Genomic DNA, 20,405 nt, shown 5'->3' with positions numbered 1-20,405 from the left:
GTGTGATACTATTGGAAGATAAGAGCTATTTTAGCAAGTTTGTTTGTACAGACCCATTTCAGTGTTGACTCCAAGTGTCTTGGTGATAAGGATGTTATTGTCTTGCTGGTAAAGAAAGGGCACTTTTCCATGTAAAATTTCATGGGTTGTTTTAGCCAGAAAAGGGGGAGGTCAGAAAGTCCTTCCTGCATTTGCTGTTTATTGAAAGTGCCTTCAGCTGAAAATAATCTGTATGCCAAAGTGGCATATTTCAGGGTGGCATATCCTGAACTCCTTCAACATGAAGCAGAGGGAATTCATGGTCAATCCACCAACCCATAGAATGAATCACGAATAATGATAAATTTCTATTATTTTAACCCACTGGGTTGTAGAGTAGTTTGTTACCAAACCAAATAACTAAAATATGGCATTTCCCAGTTTTTTTCCATAGCTGGATTTTAGTTCTTCAGAGTGCCTATAGCATGGCTACCAAGCCAAAGTATTTCAAAATGCAATATATGCTTTAGACAAAAACAAAAATGAAAAAGAAATGGCTTATTCCCAAAAGGTAAGCTTATAATTTAGTAGGAAACCTATGGCATATGTATATCAATTTGAGGATGAAAGTGATATTTCCTGAGAATTTGAGAGGTAAAGGACTATGATGGTTGAAAGATGAGTGACGATGTCACAGAGGTTGCCATGTGTGGTTGCTGTGAGAATATACCACTCCTCTCCTGCTGAGGTGAAGAAACTTTCATAAAACTGTGTTGCAGTAAGATTCTCTTTGTATGTGATTCTCCTTCCTTCTACCTTTCCTTCACATATTTCTGACTTACATGTCTTTGCCTTCTTCTTTTTCATCTTTAGCTTTCACAGACCTTCCTGCAAAAATGCAAAAAAAAATGTTTTGCATATATAATTACATCTTGGAGTTTGTTTCTCAGAAAAACAGAACTAACACACCATGTGTATTGAGCCTTTAAAAGCAGAATTTGAACACCTTGAAGAGGAATGGCATTCAAGGCAGCAGAAATAATGAAAGTCTTGAAAGAGAGAAAACTTGAGGACTCATATGCAGAGCAAAATTTGACAAGAGCATAATGGATAGGAAGAGGAGTCAAAGGAATAAGACAAGAAAAATAGGTTTTGGTCTTCAATGCAAAGGAAAAATGTTTGGACTTCGGAATAGATAAAGGGGAGGCATGGGAAGATTTTCCATGTCCAAGGGAGTGACATGACCTGAGTAGTACTTTAGGAAAAGTAATCTGCAGCAGGCTGAATTAGGAGATAACAGATGCAGAGTATGAATTAGACTGTTATAGTCTCCTGTTTCTTCCAGTCAAGTAGGGAGTCAAATAAGAGGTCCAGCTTGTTAACCAGTGGAAAAATTGGCACAACCTTGGCATAAGGAATAATAATGACAATGGTAATATCCTTATATTTGTACCATCCTCTGGAATTTATAAAAAAGGCTTTTATATACATTTAATCTTGTCACAAATTTAGAGAGTTTCTTTAATCTCCATTTTGTAGAAGAGGAAACTAAAGTTCAGAGACAGGGAAAGATGATGTAATTTAGTTACAGCTGAGTTTATAGATAGCAAAGCCATGACTTAAGACCAGATCTTCTAATTCCAGGCCTCTGGCTCTTTATGGTCATACCAAGTTTTAAATCTGTGAAAGACAAGGAGATAAAGTGAGTTAGCTAATAAATAGAGATATTAGAACTTATGGGAGAATTTAAGGTTAGAGATGGTTCTTTGGGATCCATGTCTAAAGAAAAGTTGGGGGGGGTGCGCCTGGGTGGTTCAGTCAGTGGAGCATCCTACTTTGGCTCAGGTCATGATCTCACCATTCATGAATTCAAGCCCCACGTTGGGCTCTTTGTGGACAGCTCAGAGCCTGGAGCCTGTGTCTCCCTCTCACTCTCTTCCTCCCCCACTTGCACTCTGTCTCTCTCTCTCTCTCTCAAAAATAAATAAACATTAAAGAAAGAAAGAAAGAAAGAAAGAAAGAAAGAAAGAAAGAAAGAAAGAGAGAGAGAAAGGGGGAAAGAAAGAAAGAAAGAAAGAAAGAAAGAAAGAAAGAAAGAAAGAAAGAAAGAAAGAAAAAGAAAGAAAGAAAATTTGGGGGAATCCATGGGAGTTGATGGGAAGAGGTATTAGTGAGAAAAGAGTAGCCTGAAAGTTCGCATGAAAATTCTAGTTCAATACTTAAGCAGTTGGATGAGGATCATGATGGGGGCACTAATTCTGGCCTATTCTTTTGAGATGTGCAAATCCTATACAGGAAGACTCTGAATTGAGGCTTTCATACTGTCTTGGCCGAACATTTCACAGAGTTGTGTTGCAGTAAGATTATCTTCCCACGTGATTCTCCTTCCTTCTACCAACAAAAAACCAAATTCTCCTTTCTTCTACGAAACAACTCATTGAATAGCTACCACTTACCAGCCTAAGATAAAGAGTAAGAAAAATAGACAAAAATGGCCTACATCAAGAAGCTTATGGCCCAGAGATGTTAAAGAAATAGGCTGAAGATTTTTAACGGTCATTAATGAGAGGACTGGTTTGACTATCTAGTTACTATGACCACACATTATATTTAGTCACAGGGAGAGAGGTATGCTTTCACTTCACTGTAAAATGAAGCTGCATCTCTTATTTTTGCTATTATGCTGTATTCAAGTTACAGGCATAAAAACCACTCTTGTGTTCTTGATTGGAAAATGTGAAAGCAATTTACCTTTGATGAGTTAACGTACAGCCCCCAGTATATATATTCTTATAAACGTACACAGCTTTTTGGGATTTACGGAAAACCATATCTGTCTCTTAGGATATGCAAAATTTGCCTTGGTGTATTTTTGATGACTTGAAGACCTATAATCTTAAAGCAGATTTTTTTTATTACAGGATAATGAATATGGTTGTTGTCTTTTATAGAATGCTGTTTCTTGGACCTTTGTTTCTATGTTCTTACTGCTTTCCATCCTACCCAGACATATTTTCAGACCCAAACAAGTAGAAGCAAAAGTATTTAAACCCTATTCATAATTAACTATTTTGCTTATGAGAAATGATTCACTTAGATCTAGGTCATCAGATATTCTCTTTTACTCTCCACAATTTTTTGTTTTTTGAGAAATTACAGCTTTGGATATGCTCTCCAAATTCTCATGTGAAAACAAGAAGATATATTCTTTGGAATTACTGAATTTCCTTTTTTTATTATCATTATTTTTAAGTTTATTTCTTTATTTATTTTGAGAGAGAGAGAGAGTGAGAGCAGGGGAGAGGCAGAGAGAGAGGGAGAGATGGAGAATCCCAAGCAGGCTCCACATCATCAGCGTGGACCTGAATTGGGGCTCAAACCCACAAACTGAGATTGTGACCTGAGCTGAAAGCAAGAGTTTGGCATTTAATGGACTGAGCCACCCAGGTGCTCCAGAATTACTGAATTCCTAAATTGTTTATGTTTCTGATTTCAAATACAGATAGGCATCCATCTGTGTAACACACATACATGTATATACATACACACATGTACTGTACAGACAGGCATATTCCTCTTCTACCATAAAGCTGAGTTTGCAGTCAGTATTTTCTGCAAGTTAAATAAATCACACACACACACACACTAACACATACACACACACACACACACACACACTCACACAAGTTCTATGTACCAATCTGAAATTATGGCTTCAAATAGTAAATGCTATAAAAACCTTAATTGCAGGGGCATTAATGGGAGCTTCTATAATGGGAGGAAACTGTCCCCTGAATAATGTCTCTCCAGAGAGACTTGCTGACTACGTACCTGCTTCCAAAAGTGGAAGCAGTACTTGTACTTCGTTTCATCCCCTCAACCTTAAAACTGCTGAGAGTCCTCACTCTTCTCGTTTTGATATATCTCTTCTATGAGTGACAAGTATATACATGAGATAATAAAATGTGTTACAATAGTCTGCTTGGCAGTGTTTTTGCTGGTGTATTAATTCATTTCCTTTCATGTGCTATATCACCATCATGTCTAACTAGATTTTATGTGAGGGCTCACTGAAGTGAAAATCAAGCCAATGAATCGTTTAATATGAACTAATGAAAACCAGATATAAAGGGCTTTAGTAACTGTTTTGGAGCTTTAATTGTCAAGTGGATGTAAATGCTGAGCACTACTAAGTAAAGGAAAGGACAGTAATGAAGAAACTCGGATCACTTTGTGGTAATTGGTTTAATTAAATAGTCATGTAAGCAATGATGTCCTGGATGAAGCCACCCAGACAGGAAGGAGAAGGATACACCATTATGTTGACTCGTCTTTGCCATGGTTTGAGAGAAAATCATTATTGGCATGTCAGAGCCATTTCTATGAAGTTCACTTTGTTCAGAGAAATCCACAAGGATATTTATAATTAAAACAAAATAGAAACAAAATATTTCAAAACGTCTGTTGTTTGTCTATGGTACTGGTATGATAAATTTGTGGGTTGCCATGCAATTGGTTGTATGATGAGTAAAGAGGCACTATAATGAAAGCTATAATTACACACATAGGCTGTTCGTGGATGTTAAAAAAAGAATTTTTATTGTATTAAAATAGTCATTGTCTGTAATAGCTGATTCGGGTAAAGGAGATCAGTGGGTGTTAAGACCATGGAGTGAAAGGTTTTTAGGAATAGCATATTGGTAGGATGCCAAAGTATCATCCAACAGATAATTTACTAAATACAATTTACTAAGTACTTTATATTGAAGATATCTATAGATCACAGCCTCAAATAGTAATCTAATTTGGCATCATAACTGGTATTGCTCCTTGATATGGTATAATAATGAATATAAAACATCACTTATGTCATATTTGTGCCAAAATACTTGAACTGAATTTAATCACGAAGAAACAATGACAAATCCAGAATTTAGAGCACTCTGCAGACAATTACCCTGGATGCTAAACCAAAGACCAAAAACCGAAACCAAAATGCAAACCAATCCCATGATGTCACAAAAAACAAAACTGAACAAAAATTCCAAAAAATGAAAAAAGGCACCATTCTACCTTGAAAGAAATAACATCAAAGGCAGTGATTGATTCTTCTTAGATAAGAAAAAATAAAACAGATTATACAATACTTATTTGGGGGAAAATTGACCTATATAGTGTATTTTGTGTAGTATTACATGAATATTGACTTGTCTACTGTGTAATGGTATTGTGGTAATGTGCTGATTGTCTTATTCTTAGGATTTATATGCTGAAGTAGCACTTAAACGTCACGACGTCTGCAACTTTCTATCAAGTGGTTCATGACAAGAGAAAAAAAAGGATAAAGCAAATGTGGCAAAACGTATACAGTTTGATTAACATATCTGAAGAGTAGGTGAGTGTTCATTGCACTAATGCTTCAAATTGTCTGTAGATTTAATATCCTCAAGAGAAAAAACTGGGAAGATTGGCATGACATATGGCTTTTTTAGGTAGAGAGGAGTATATTTGGAGCCTGCTGAATAGGTACACGCTAAGAAGAATTTAAGTCCCCTTACTACCAAGTATTATTAACTCTGCTATATAAAAATGATGTTAAGAGCATATAACTACCTCCTTTTTCATGGCAAGTCTTTTCAATGTAACTCTTTAGTACATGGAAAAATTTTTGTGCTTATATAAACAACCTCTGAAACAGTTAGTATTGATGACCATAGAATTGCAAATATCCATTAAGCTGTTTCTCAAAATAGTGAAGTGCCTCAATGTGGAAGCGGCTTTTAATTTGAGTCTGATTACACGAACTTTATGCTTTGTTAACCTAGCTCATTATCATAAGTGATCTGGGAGAATCCCAGGAATGTAAAGATGGTGTAATGTCAGGAGATGGATTAAATACCTCCTCCGAGGCTAGTGTTCCAGTCCGGCACAATCATCTCTCACCTGGCATATTGCTATTGCATCCAAACTGGGTCCCCTTCATCCCTCCTGCACTTTTCAGTCACTTCCCACCACAGTGATTCTGTTAGAACTAGTTCAGAACATGTTGTTCATCTACATGAAACCCTCCAATGCCTCCTTATGTATTTCACAGTAAAAGCTGAAGCTTCTCCCGTGGCCTGCAAGGCAGACTATCTGCCCCTGGTTAGCTTCCTGACCTGGTATCCTACCAGGTTCCTTCCTTCTCATTCTTCTTCAGTCATCGTGGCCCACCATGTTGCTTTCTGAGCGTACCAGAATGCTTCCGCTTCAGGACTTTTGCATTTACTATTTTTTCTGCCTGGAACATTGTTCTCCAAGATACCCCCATGGCTCATTCTCTTCCTTTTTTTTTTCCTAGCTGTTATTCAATGTCAGTTTTCTTCACGACCCCTCATGCTAGTGTTATATGGGTCGAATGGTGTCTTCTGGAAAAAAAATACATGTGGAAGTCCTAATACTGAGTACCTCAGAAAGGTGTTCTAATTTGGAAATAGGATCATTATAGATGGAATTAGTTGAGGTGAGGTCATCCTGGAGTAGAGTGGACACAGAATCCAATATGACTGGTGTCCTTACAAGGAAACCATGTGAACTCAGAGAGGACAACATGTGACCATGAAGGTGAGGTTGGAGCAATCCAGCCACAAGCCTAGGAATGTGGAAGATGGCCGGCATCTCATCGGAGGCCAGGTATGAAGAGGCAAGGAAAATCTCCCTGACAGGTTTCAGAAGGAATGTGGCCCTGCTGACACCTCGATTTCAGACTTCTAGTCTCCAGGGCTGTGAGACAATCAATTTCTGTTGTGTTAAGACATCTGGGTTGTGGTGCTTTGTCCCAGCCTAGGAAGCAAATAGAGCTGCCCTCTCTGCAATTGGAATTCTTGGAATTTCCCGTCCCCTCAACCTGCTTTATTTTTTGCCTTACCACGTGACATCATCTAACTTACCATATTCTACTTATTTATATTATATATAAATTTTTGCCGTGCTACCCACAAACCCTATCCCGAGTGCCTACAGTCATGAGGCCAGCGTTTTTTTCTGTTCTCTTTGTTGCTCTCTCCTTAGCACTTGCAATGGTTCTTGATGCTGTACAGAGCCTCAGAAAATATCTCTCGACCGAAGCAATGAAGATATGAATGAATGAATGAGGGAATGAGCCAGGTAATTTGTTTCGTCTCCATGGGGAAGAGTAAGGGGTGTTTCAAAATGACATGAGTGTTTTGGAAAATTGTTCCACTTACTGCATAAAATATTGTAAGTGGAAAGAAGCGTTTCCTCTTATAAAATATTACACAGCAATTAAATGTAATTTTTGAAGAGTTTAAATGACATGAGAAATTCTTACTGTTTTATAAAAAATGCAATTTGTGAAATAGTTTCTACAATATAATCAGAGCTGTAAAATAGACACTGGTGAATAAAGAAGAGACTAGAGGAAATATTCTAAATTTCTAAGGATGGTGTTTTTACTTGGTGACACTATTTGTGATTATTATTTTTTTATTATTCTGAAACTTCTGTACATTATGAAATTTAGGTAATTATAATTGACTTCTAAAAAATGCTTTTATTTACCTCAGTTAGCCTCATGGCTGCCCATGACTTTACATAATATCAGGAATGAATTCAGGAGTGAAGATCTGACAATTCTGTGGTGAACATCCAAAACCATACCACAGAACTAAGCCACTAAAGTTGCCACTGTTTCTGCCACGTTCAGTAAGTTTAAAAACAGAAGCTTCCACCACACATATCTGCTCAGAACCTTGCTACCCTGACTCCTCCAGTCCTTTAGCCAGATGATGCTGAAGTTAGAAGCTCCTTGTTGAATCAGGGAACCACAACAGATTCAAGAACCTCAAACTTTTAACCACAATCTACGACAACAAAATAGACATGATATATCCTGCCTCTATCTTCTTGTTAATTTTAATTAAAGTTTCCTGTATGTGATCCGATTGGCAGTGCCTAAATTATACTCAGGTTGCTAACTGCAAGGGAGATTGGGAAATGTTGTTTTAAATTCTACTACCTCTGTGTATTAGAAGTTAATTGGAATGCATGGTGATTGACCATTAGATACAAAATAACTACTCATAATGGAGACAGTGTTTTTTTGTACTCTCATTTCTAATGTATATCCATGGTGAATAGGATATCCGATATATGGGCAATGGTGAAATAGAAAATAAGACATGGTTAGGAATTACTCTCAATTAAAGAAACTTTCTTTAGCTCTTTGATTCATGGTAAGTGGAAAATGTCTTCCCTGATATCAATATTGTGAAGGATATCCAAATTGCTTTCAGAGAATGTATAGGAGTATAATTTAATGAAATTGAAGAACAAGTTATTGTTGGCTATTTTCATTCGTTATATGGCCAATTTTTTAGACTTTCATTTTCCAGTATGCAAAATTTTTCCTTCTCCCTCATGAAGATGAAACTAGGCCAAATACATACATTTGGTCGGATGGGGACTTAATTTAATCATGAGTTGTTTGTTTTTTTTTTTTAAACAGTTTTTAGGCTGTAATACAAGAGCAGTGAAGTCCCTAGAATAATAGAAATCAGGCTTATGATAAATGGGTTCAGGCTCTCATTATGGATGGAGGAAAGCTAGGAATCATTGTGACAGATGGGGTAGATAGCCTTACAATACTCTACCCACAGAAGTGTTAAAGACCCTTTGTCATTTATGAATACAGGGGGAAAACAGAGGTAAACCAAAGTAACTATATTCTACCTCTTCCCCTACTACCTCACCTCATTTGCCCTCAATAATCTTTTGTCTTGACAATGTAACTAGTTGGCAGACTGGCCAACAATAGGCCACCTTTAGTATGTTCAAAGAAAGTGCAGCATTGGGATTTCATTTAATTCATTCCTATTTTCGTAATCTTTATTTGTTAGTTGAACGTTCGTTAGGCCTCCCAGGCAGCCTATCAATGTGGAAAATCAGAAAATATTGGCAACTTATGGCAAATAAATTTTACACTAAATATAAATTTCTTCTATGCATGAGTGGTGCGTTTATGATATGAAGGACTGCCTTTATTTTAAGAAGGTGCTTCATGGGGATGCCTGGGTGGCTCAGTGGGTTAAACGTTTGACTCTAGATTCCAGCTCAGGTCATGATCTCACGGTTCATGAGTTCGAGCCCTGTGTCGGGCTCTGAGCTGAAGGTGCAGAACCTGCTTGGGATTCTCTCCCTACCCCCTGCCCCGCCGCTCCCTCAGCAACCCCCCACCCCGTAAATAAATAAATAAACTTAAAAAATATTTTAAAAAAGAAGGGGCTCCATGAAATAAGACCTCAAGAGTTAATAAGAAGGTTGAACTTTATGAAGCAGGGAGTGATAGAACTAGAGCTAATTTTTGAAACAAGTAGAAATGTGACTGCAGCCTGAGTAACCAGTTAATCAGGGCTTGGGTCCCAAAAAACATCACACAGTGTCACACTCTGAGTTTCCCAAATAACACAGTGGGTCATGTAATGAATGAAAACAAATTGATATCCAGAACCACTGTGTTTTCTGCTCAATACTTTCTATTCCTCTCTCTTGCTTTCTTTCACAGTTCTTCACTTCATCCTACTTCTTACCCCTGAGCCATCCATCTGCCTTATGCACCAGTTTAATGAAAATATAGGCTCTCTTGGGCTTTTGCTCTGTCTCCCTCCAGACACAAATTTTACCTTTGTCTCTTGACAAGGAGAACTCTGGACTAACTATTTAGGAACGATTTTCCACTGTTGTTTCATGTTTCTATGTGTCTGGTGAACATTGCACCCAATGCCCTTTGTTTTGGACTGTCTTCTTGCATAGGTTTGTACAGCCAATCTCCTTGGAAGCCTCTGATAGTGTCTTCCTCCAGAGCAGAGGGAAAGTTTGCTTATAGCCTTGGGATATAGAGATAGTGTCTTCCTCTAAAACGAAGAGCAAAGTAGACAGGTTTAGTGTCCATTATAAAAAAATTCAATTTTCTTGAGTTCAGGATTCCACTCATGTAAAGCAATTCACATTTGCAGGTATCCATCTAGGCTTTCTGTGTCACCTCATGGATTCAGGGGCAAAAAGAATCCAAGTAAACATGATGCTGTTTCCTGCACTGTGAGCAGTGCTGTTCTGTGTCTCACCCAGGAAGCTGCTATCTTTTCCAGCATCCTTGAGACCATGGCAGGCTAATTTTTTAGCTTACAAGGAATATGAAATCTCATACTGTTCATTGCTTTTTTCCCCCTGTCTTAGACTTTAACAGTTTTATTGAGACATAATTCACCATTATGAAGTTTACAATTCAAAATTTTTTATTGAGCTATACAACGATCAACACAATCTAATTTTAAAACGTTTTTATCACCTTGATAGTAGGAAACTCTGTATCCTTTACCTAGCACCATGCAATCTTCCTATCCCTTGCTCCAGTCTAATCTTTGTCTCTTTATGTTTTTCTATTGTGGACTCTTAATAGAAATTGAATCATAAATACATACATGTTTTCAAGATTCATGCATTTAGTGCTGTCTATCAATACTTTATTCCTCTATATTGCCAAATAATATTATCTTGTGTGGCTATGTCAACTTTATCTATTCTTCAGTTGATGGATGTTTGAAGTCGTTCGATTCTTTGGCCACTATTAATAAAGCTGCACATTTATGTACAAGGTTTTGCATGAAAATATGCTTTCATCTCCCTTGCGAAGGTACCCAGGAGTGGAATTGCTATGCTTAGGGTAACTCTGTGCTTAACATTTTGAGGAACTGGTGGGAAATTTTCTAAAACAACTGCACAAAGTTGCGTTTCCACCGGCAAGTTATGAGGAATCACATTTCTCCATATTCATGCCAACACATGCTATTTTCTATTTTTTAAAGAAAATATTATAGTTCTCCTAGAGTGTGAAATGGCATCGTGGTTTTGATTTACATTTGTCTAATGATATTGAGTATCTTTTCACGTTCTTACTGGCCGATTTTAATTGAGTTATTTGACTTTTTATTATGAAATTATATTTTATATTTCTAGTTCTGAGTACTTATCAGCTATATAATTTGCCGATAATTTTTCCCATTCTATGGATTATCTTTTCACTTTCTTGACGGTGTTCTTAGGAGCCTCAAACTTTTAATTTTAGTTAAGTCTAGTTAATTTTTCATTTTGTTACTTATCCTTTTGGTATCACATCTAAGAAGACTTTGTCTTGCACAAGGTAATGAATATTTTTTCCCATGTTCCAGACTCATTCTTTACCCCTTATATTTAAATCTATGCTCCCTCTTTATTTTTATTAAGTTTTTTGACTTATAGTTTACTTTGTCTGCTATTAGGGTAGCTACTTTAGTTTTCCTATGATTGCTGTTTTCATGATATAATTTTGCTTTCTTTTGTTTCTAGCCTGTTTGTAACTTGGAATCTAAAGTGTATTTTCTATACAGCATATAGGGGGGGTGGATCTTAATATTTTTTATTGTCTGACGAACTTTCTTTTGATTGGATTCATTAATTCACATTTAGTGTTATCAATAAAATTGAATTTACGTTTGCCATTTTACATTTTTCAATGTCTTGTGTGTTTTTTGCTCCTCTGTTTCTACTTTACTGCTTTGCTTCTCATTATTTTGTAGTATAGTATTTTTTTCCTTTAATGATTTTTTTAACCTGCATTACTTGGAGTTATTTTCTTAGTGGTTGCTCTAAGGCTCACCACAAGTATCTTCACTCATCAAAGTCTGCTATAGATTTACATTAACTTAATTCCAGTAATATGTAGAAATGCTACTTCTATATAGTTCTATTTCTTCCTCTCCCTTTTTGTGTTATGATTGCACATCTATCATCTATCTACATAATGATATTTATATGTTGCAAACTCCTAAATGCATTGATATAATTAGTTATATAAAACTACATGTACACATATATGTATTTGCATGTCTTTCAGAGAAGCTGATTAAAGAAAAGAGAGCAAGTATATATTTAAATTTTTTGTTACATTTACCTTATTATTTACCATTGTGGGTTCTACTTATTTTCTTGTGATTCAAGTGGCTTTCTGGTGTCATTTCCTTACTTTTTTAAAATTTATTTCTACCCATATTTTTATGCTACTTTTGTTATATATTTCTATATTTATAGGTCCCACAAATTTATATATATATTGTTTTATACAAGTACTTTTCAAATCATTTAAGAGAAACAAGGAGGATATGCATAAATACTGTCTTTTATAATGACATAATTACCTTTGATAGCAGTTTTAATTTTTCATGCAGATTTTAATTACTATCTGGAATTGCTTGCCTTCAGACTACAGTATACTTTTCCTTTTTCCTTTTTGTTTTTAAGTGTTTATTTATTTTTGAGAGAGAGAGTGAGAGAGAAAGAGCATGAGCAGGTGAGTGGCAAAGAGAAAGAGGGGGACAGAGGATCTGAAGCAGGCTCTATGCTGACAGTAGTGAGCCCAATGCGTGGCTCAAACTTACAAATCATGAGATCATGACCCGAGCCAAAGTTGGCTGCTCAAGTGACTGAACCACCCAGGTGTCCAATACTTTTAGTTTTTCTTTTAGTGAAGGTCTGCTAGCAACAAATTCTCTCCATTTTTGTTTATCTGAGAAAGTCTTTTTTGTAATTTTTAATGTTTCTGTAATTTATTTTTGAGAGAGAGAGAGAGAGCAAGAATGAGTGAACAGGGGAGGGACAGAGAGAGAGGAGGACAGAGGATCTGAAGCAGGCTCTGTGTTGACAGCAGAGAGCCTGATGGGGGACTTGAATTCATGAAATTATGACCTGAGCCAAAGTTTGACGCTTAAGCAACTGAGCCGTACAGGTACCTCAGAAAATCTTTATTTTGCCTTCTGTTTTGAAAGATAGTTTTCTAGATATAAAGTCTCCAATTCACAGGTGACTCCCTTTCCCCTAAGCACTTTGAATATATCATTCCTACAGCCTGTGACTTCCATTGTTTCTGACAAGTTAGCTATTAATAGTATTGGGTTTATTTTGGAGGTAATGAATAATTTTTTTACTGCTGCTTTCAAGATTTTCTTTTTGTATTTGGACTTCCACATTTTTACTGTGATATATCTGGGTATAGATCAATTTATGTTTATCCTACTTGGAATTCATTGAGCTTCTTGGATGTGTGGATTGTTTTTCATCAATTTTTCTTCCAATTTGGGAAAATTTTACCCATTCTTTAAGTATTTTTCTTCTGTCTCATTCTCCTTCCCCCTGGTACTTTCGTTATGCATATGTGAGCATGCTTAATGGTGTCTCACATTTTCTGAAGCTCTGTTCACTTTTCTTTGTCTTATTCTCTCTGTTCTTCAAATTGCATAATTTCTATTGATCTATCTTCAAATTCATAGATTCTTTCTTCTGCCAGCTCCAATCTAATTTTGAATCACCATAATGACTTTCTGTTTCTGTTATTTTAATTTAAAACTCCAGAATTTCCATTTGTTCACTTTTAAAAAGTAATTTCTTTTTCTTAATACTCTCTTTAATGAAACCTTGTCATCAGACTTCCATAACTTCTTTAAACATGATTTCCTTTAGTTTTTAAACTTATTTATAATTGCTTTGAAGTCTTTGTTAAGTCCACCTACTGGAACTCTTCAGAGATACTTACTATTGCTTGCTATCTCCCTCCCTTTGTATGGGTCATGCTTTCTTGTTCTTTGCATATCATGGAATTTTTGTTGTTGTTGTTGAAAACTGGGTTTTTAGATACAATGGTCACTGTGGATAATTTTCATATTCTCCTGTCAGAGACTTGTTTTTATTATTTCTTTTAATTTATTTAGTGACCTAGTTAGTCTGTTTTGGTGGAGTCTATTTTCCTTGCAGTGTGCAGCCTTTGATGTTACTCCTCAGCATGTGGAATAATGTTGGCAAGTGACCAATGTTTTTGGGATAACAGTGGTTTCCAAAGCCGTCTTTAACTGTCTCTTTCTTTCACCTCTCTGTTACCCTGTCTGCCTTTGTTGACATTACACCTGGCTGTTAGCTTCCACTAACTGACTGAGGATGATGACATTTGCTGACTGCGTGCCCATTCTTCTTCCTATGCATAGATCAGAACTCACAGTGACTTACAATTGTTCCCTGGCACTAGACACAATAGGGAAGATTTTATTTATAAGACTTTATTTCAGGGCATATTTATTTATTTTTAAAACTTATTGACTGCTCTTCTGAAAGTTTTTTTTTTTAATTTTTTTTTCAACGTTTATTCATTTTTGGGACAGAGAGAGACAGAGTATGAACCGGGGAGGGGCAGAGAGAGAGGGAGACACAGAATCGGAAACAGGCTCCAGGCTCCGAGCCATCAGCCCAGAGCCTGACGCGGGGCTCGAACTCCCGGACCGCGAGATCGTGACCTGGCTGAAGTGGGACGCTTAACCGACTGCGCCACCCAGGCGCCCCTGCTCTTCTGAAAGTTTAAGTTTGAATGATGGGAGAGTTTCCACATACTGAAGCAATTTTGCTCTCTGGTACAGAAAGCTTTCAAGTATATATATTAGAAACTGCACTAGCTATACTTGGTCTTTGGAGGAACACATTTTAGCAATAGAAGTACAATTTGGTAGCAGCTAAGGGAATGTCATTTTAGCTCTAAGTTACTGTAAGTACCACTTGGTCTGTTGGAGAAGTACTCTCTGGAGAAAAATTTGCTATTTTACCTGCACTAAATGCTTAATGTTTTTAAAAGGTTCACTGTGCATTTATTCAAGATTAATTTAGAGTAATGATTGCAATGCATCCAATCCTTCTCTGGATGACAGAGTTTGAAGGTTTTTTTTTGTTTTTTGTTTTTCTTCCCCTCAAGAATGTTTTATTGTCCTACATAATTACCAGTTCTTTGCTAAACCTTTTCTGTTACAGGTAGGAAATAATACTTTGGATGTTTTCAGTTCTTCTCATTAAAATCATAGACTAACAAACCCTAAGCATATGGCATATTACATGCATTTACGTGTTCTTCAGAGTATGCACAGTTATTTTTTCTGACATATACCATTTGTTTATTATTATTATTATTATTTTTTATTGTTATTATATTAACAGGCTTGAAAATACACTGTTTTTTGTTAAGCGTTAAGTGAACTAGTTTGAATATGTGAGTAGAAGTTCTAGCTAAAAGAAAAAAAAAGCAGGCATTTTCTGTAAAACATTTTAATTATCAGAAAAATGTTTACTTTTCAAGGAGGAAAACATTTTATTAAGAATTATCAAATTACAAAAAATGATCAAACTACTGAAATTTTACTTTTAGCTGTGTGTAGTAAGTAGTCTGAGGTGCATTGGGATATATTGTGGAGAAAACATACTTTTGGAACCACCTATGTCAAATTAGCATTGAGAATTTGTTCAAAATGTAGCAAAGACTTCTGAGGTCTATTAGTGAGATTTTGCTGTTCTTTACATGAAAGTCTTTTTTCTTGCTTAGGTACGAACACTCACAAGAGCAAAAACATCCTAAATCCCTCCCTATTCTAGTGGCAATGAAAATAAACAACACTTATTATGATAAATAATAAACAGAAGAAACATTTTTATTTTCAGAAAAACCAATGTTGTAGTTGACTAAGAATCAACAAAATAAATTATTTCCTCAGATCTGTTTTTTGCTTTCCTGTTATACTAAATGTTTCCACAATCTGTCCACTTCCCATGTCAGAATTTTAAAATTATTCTCATTTTTCCCTTAAACCCCACATGTATTCAATCAGTTATTAAAGCTGTCAGTTGCATATTAAAATTTTGTTTTAATGTTTATTAATGTTTACTTATTTATTTTGAGGGAGATAAAGGGAGAGGGCGAGGGCAAGCATGAGCAGGAGGGGGTCAGAGAGGGAGGGAGAGAGAGAGAATCCCAAGCCGGCTGCACGCTGTCAGTGCAGAAGCTGACGCAGGACTCAACCCACGAACTGTGAGATCATGACCTGAGCCAAAATCAAGAGTTGGATGCTTAACCAATTGGGCCACCCAGGGGCCCCTTTATATTTGTAATACTCTCGAATCTATATCTTCTTTCTCTACTGTCATTGTCTTGGCTCCTGTGTTACTATCTCTCAGCTAGCTTATCATGACAATGGTCCCTTCCTGATCTCCTGGCTTTCAGATGTCTCCACATGAATCATTTGCCAGAGGGACATTTATAAAACATCTGTATCATTTTCTGGCTTTAAAACAGTCTACAGTTCCCTGCTACCTTCATGATTAACACACAGTTCCTTAGCGTGGCATGCAAGGCCCTTCATGACCCAGACTCATCCTTTCTAGTTTCATCATATTTCCATGCATTATTCTTCAATCTACAAATCATTTCCAATTCTCTGATTTTGCCTTTTTAAAAAAATTTTCTTCTCTTCCCCTTCCTGTCAGTCTTCCCTCCTTCCCTTTCTCTGTCTCTATCTCCCTTTCTTCCTCCCTTGTGAAAATATTATCTTCTCTGACAATGGCCTTTGTGCTCAATCCTCACCTACCTAATTCCTAGATTGGCATATCATGTGGCTATTCCACCAGTTTTTCACTAAAGTATTTTACTTTCCATACTCAGAGTGATGTTTCTGAAACACTAATATCACTCCCCTAAGTTATGGCAAGCACTTCTAAATTACTGTAGCCCTCTGTGTATTTACCATTTCGAAGTCAAACACATGGCTCTGAACTTCTTCAGGGCTAGGATTATGTTTTGCAAATGTTTTCATCAGTCATTCTAATTCAATACCTGAAACATCGTTGGGGCACAATACATGTTTAATAAGCATGCTACTTTTTAACATATTTTCTGTTAGAAAAAAAAAAGAAGTTAGCTCTTTCAGATGTAATCAGAAGTTTTTGAGGAAATCACAAAATACAACATCAATAAATATGACTGCATAAGATTATTAATCCTCGACCTACAGTCCCTCTAAAGAAAACATAGACACACACACGAGTATGGAAAACATTACTGGAATAGAAGCAATAAACAGATCTTGTGTTTATATGCAGAACTCTGATGGGCCAACTTCAATGACTTGGAAGGCTATCAAAGTTCTTCATTTCTGGTGGAATATTAGCCATAGGTCTTGGTCTTAAGGATTCATGTCAGCCTTTTGTGTTTGTTTTCATTTGTTCTTCAGTGGAAAGTTTGGAGAGATTCTAGAGAGATGGCAGCCAAAAATAATTTTAAACTAACAGGAGCTGATTCTGTTATCTTCTTTTTGTTTAATTGTTCCCATGGATCCGTGTATAATCCCAGAATATGACAGTTACCAGATTATAATATAGTTAGTGCTTTTCTTCTCCACCATTGAAGGCACATGCTTCATTAATCTCTTTATCTTTTGTGCCTGGCCCAGAGATTGGAGTTTACAAGATATTCCAAGGTATGGGGCGTCTGGGTGGCTCAGTCGGTTAAGTGTCCGACTTCAGCTCAGGTCATGATCTTGCGGTTCATGGGTTCGAGCCCCACATCAGGCTCTGTGCTGACACCTCAGAGCCTGGAGCCTGCTTCGGATTCTGTGTCTTCCTTTCTTTCTGCCCCTCCCCACCTTGTGCTCTGTCTCTGTCTCTGTCTCTGTCTCTCTCAAAAATAAATAAAAACATTAAAGAAAAAAGATATTCCAAGGTGTTTTGAATGAATGAATGGATTTGCTAGTTTGCCTGATATAATGTGGTGATTTATAGTATGCTTGCAAATTTTGATTATAAAAAAAGGCCATACACATTTATTCTGTTTTGTCTGTTTCAGATGATTAAGCCCTAAGGGAAAAGTCACAGGGATGAGTCAGCATTTTACATGTAGTAGGCCCACTGTAACACCCCTGTAAATCCCTAAACAGGATTGTCTTAGTAAATGATACGTATTCATTTAAAAAGGGAGGGAGGCAAACCACAAGAGAGTCTTAAATACAGAGAACAAATTGAGGGTGGTTGGGGGAATCAGGGAGAGGGGGAAATAGGTGATGGGTATTGAAGACGGCACTTGTTGGGATGAGCACTGGGTGTTGTATGTAAGCCCATTTCACAACAAATTATATTCATAAGATAAAATTAAAAAAAGAAATCAAGATATTCTAAAAATAAATAAAAAATAAATAACAAAACAACAAAAAAGTGAGCAATAAATCACTTTTAGCATATCAAATTCCACTAAAGATTCAAATTACTATATATTATCAAATAAAATCCTATCATAAGTAATTTATATCAAATTAAAAATTGTTAGCCCCTAAATGCTTCTTAATCAAGGTGATCTATTTGCAAGATTTGGCTAATAGGTTGACTTTGGATTGTGTTGTAGTGAAAATTGTATCTTGGAAAAATAATTTTATCAGGTTGGTGAACTATTTAGCCATGTTTCTGCAGGTATTACTTTGAAAGATATAAGAGAGTGTTTTATATTCAGTCTTATGGTAATCTATGGAGTTGATCATGTTGAGATACCCACTACAAAAAGACAGTTCCATCAGTGTGTCACCTGCCAGTTTCTAAGCGTAAGAGAAATACAATCATGTGATTGATTAGTAGCTGTGTTACAGGTTGAATTGTGCCTCCCCTCCCCCAAAAGATATGTTGGAATACTTACATGCAGCACCTCAGAATGTGACCTTATCTGGAATAGGGTCTTTTGAGAGGTAACTAAGTCAATATGAGATCATTAGGGTTGGATCTAGTCCAATATGACTCATATCTTTTAAAAAGGGCAAATTTGGACAGACATGCATATAGGAGAATGCTGTGTGAAGATGAAGACAGAGAATGTGGTGACCTATCTGTAAGCCAAGCAGTACCAAAGATTGTCAGCAAACCACCAGAAACAAGGACAGAGGCAAGGAACAGATTCTCCTTCACAGCCTTTAGAAGACACTAACCCGGGGTGCCTGGGTGGCTCAGTCACTTAAACACCGGAATCTTGTTTTCATTTCAGGTCATGATCTTGTGTTTTGTGAGTTCAAGTTCCACATCAGGTTCTGCACTGACAGTGTGGAGCCTACTTGGGATTCTCTCTCTCTCTTTCTCTCTTTCCCTCTCTCTCTCTCTCACTCTCTCTCTCTCTCAATAAATAAATAAATAAATAAGCTTTAAAAAATATACTAAAGAAAAAGAAGGCACTAATCCTGCCAACACCCTGATCTTGGCTTTCCAACGTCCATAACTGTGAGACAATAAATTTCTGTTGTTTAAGGCACATAGTTGGCAATACTTGGTTATAGCAGTCCTTGGAAACTAATAAACAGTAAATCCCAAGTAATGAATGGCACATACCATTTGTTCATAGATAATACTCTGTATTAGTTCAGGCCCTCTGAGAAACAGATGCTAAGAACGGATTAAATGTCCAAGGTGTTTTAGTAGGAGAAATGCTGGTATGAAGGATTAGGGAAGGAGCTAGGTAAGCCACAACACCTGAGTAGGGCCTGGAGAATCATCTGATAACAGTGTAAATCTGACACTACATGAAAAGAAGATGGAAAGATGATAAACAGACATATCTTAGATTGCCTTGCAGTCTAAGGAAGGCTCAGTTTGGCAAAGCCATAGTGGTATCTTAGGGTCAAAGTCAACTGTTAGAGATATGTTGGGTTTCCAGTAACACGTTAGCCTTAATATCCCTGTCATATTCATTTACTGATTCTGAACAGCTGAGGGAGGCATACACTAGGCTTAAATGAGGTGATGGATTTCCAAATGTAGCCTGGGGTTCCAAATGTAGCCACTCCCTGAAGGAAGAGGTCTGGAAGGCACATTCTCATGGACCCCCAAAATGCTGTTCAAGTGACTCAAGAACTTACAGAATTCAATCCTTGAAAGAAAATGAATCGAATGTAAATATCTGTATAAGAATAGAAAAATATAGGTTAGGGAAGAATAGGCTGTGAAAATGAATCAATCCTGACATGTAAGACTCAACACAAAAGAAGCTTTTATTGCTTCCAAGGCAGTTTAGTGATAAGAAACTCGGGAGTATGGGTGAAGAGATTGCTTTTCTCTGCTCCACATAGACAATGACAGACACAAGTAACAGTAATCTACAATCCTAAATATGTGGCTTTCTAATTTTCCCTGGGGCAGGGATTGAGGTCATCATCCCAGTTAGCCAGAAGAGGAAATATGTGGAGAGTTATGTATATGGGAGATTTTTATGGTGAAGGTCTTGAAATGGCACATGTTTTTTCCACTTGCTTTCCATTGGCTAAAATTTAGCTACTTGACTCAACCCAATTGCAAAGTAGACTGACAAACATATTTGAGCTATGTACTTAGGAAAAGAGGAGAATGGATCCTGGTGTACATCTGGCCATCTCTACTGTACTTGGAAGTGATCTAATTTCCAAGTATGTATACATCCAATCATGTATTTTGGCATTCAATAAAAAGAATTCTAAAGGATTAACTGAAATTCTTAGTTTTTATCCAGCTGTTTGGCATTATGCAAGTAC

The sequence above is a fragment of the Acinonyx jubatus genome, chromosome B1 (assembly GCF_027475565.1).
Source record: "Acinonyx jubatus isolate Ajub_Pintada_27869175 chromosome B1, VMU_Ajub_asm_v1.0, whole genome shotgun sequence".
NCBI lineage: Eukaryota > Metazoa > Chordata > Mammalia > Carnivora > Felidae > Acinonyx > Acinonyx jubatus.
This window is presented reverse-complemented; position numbering follows the sequence as displayed.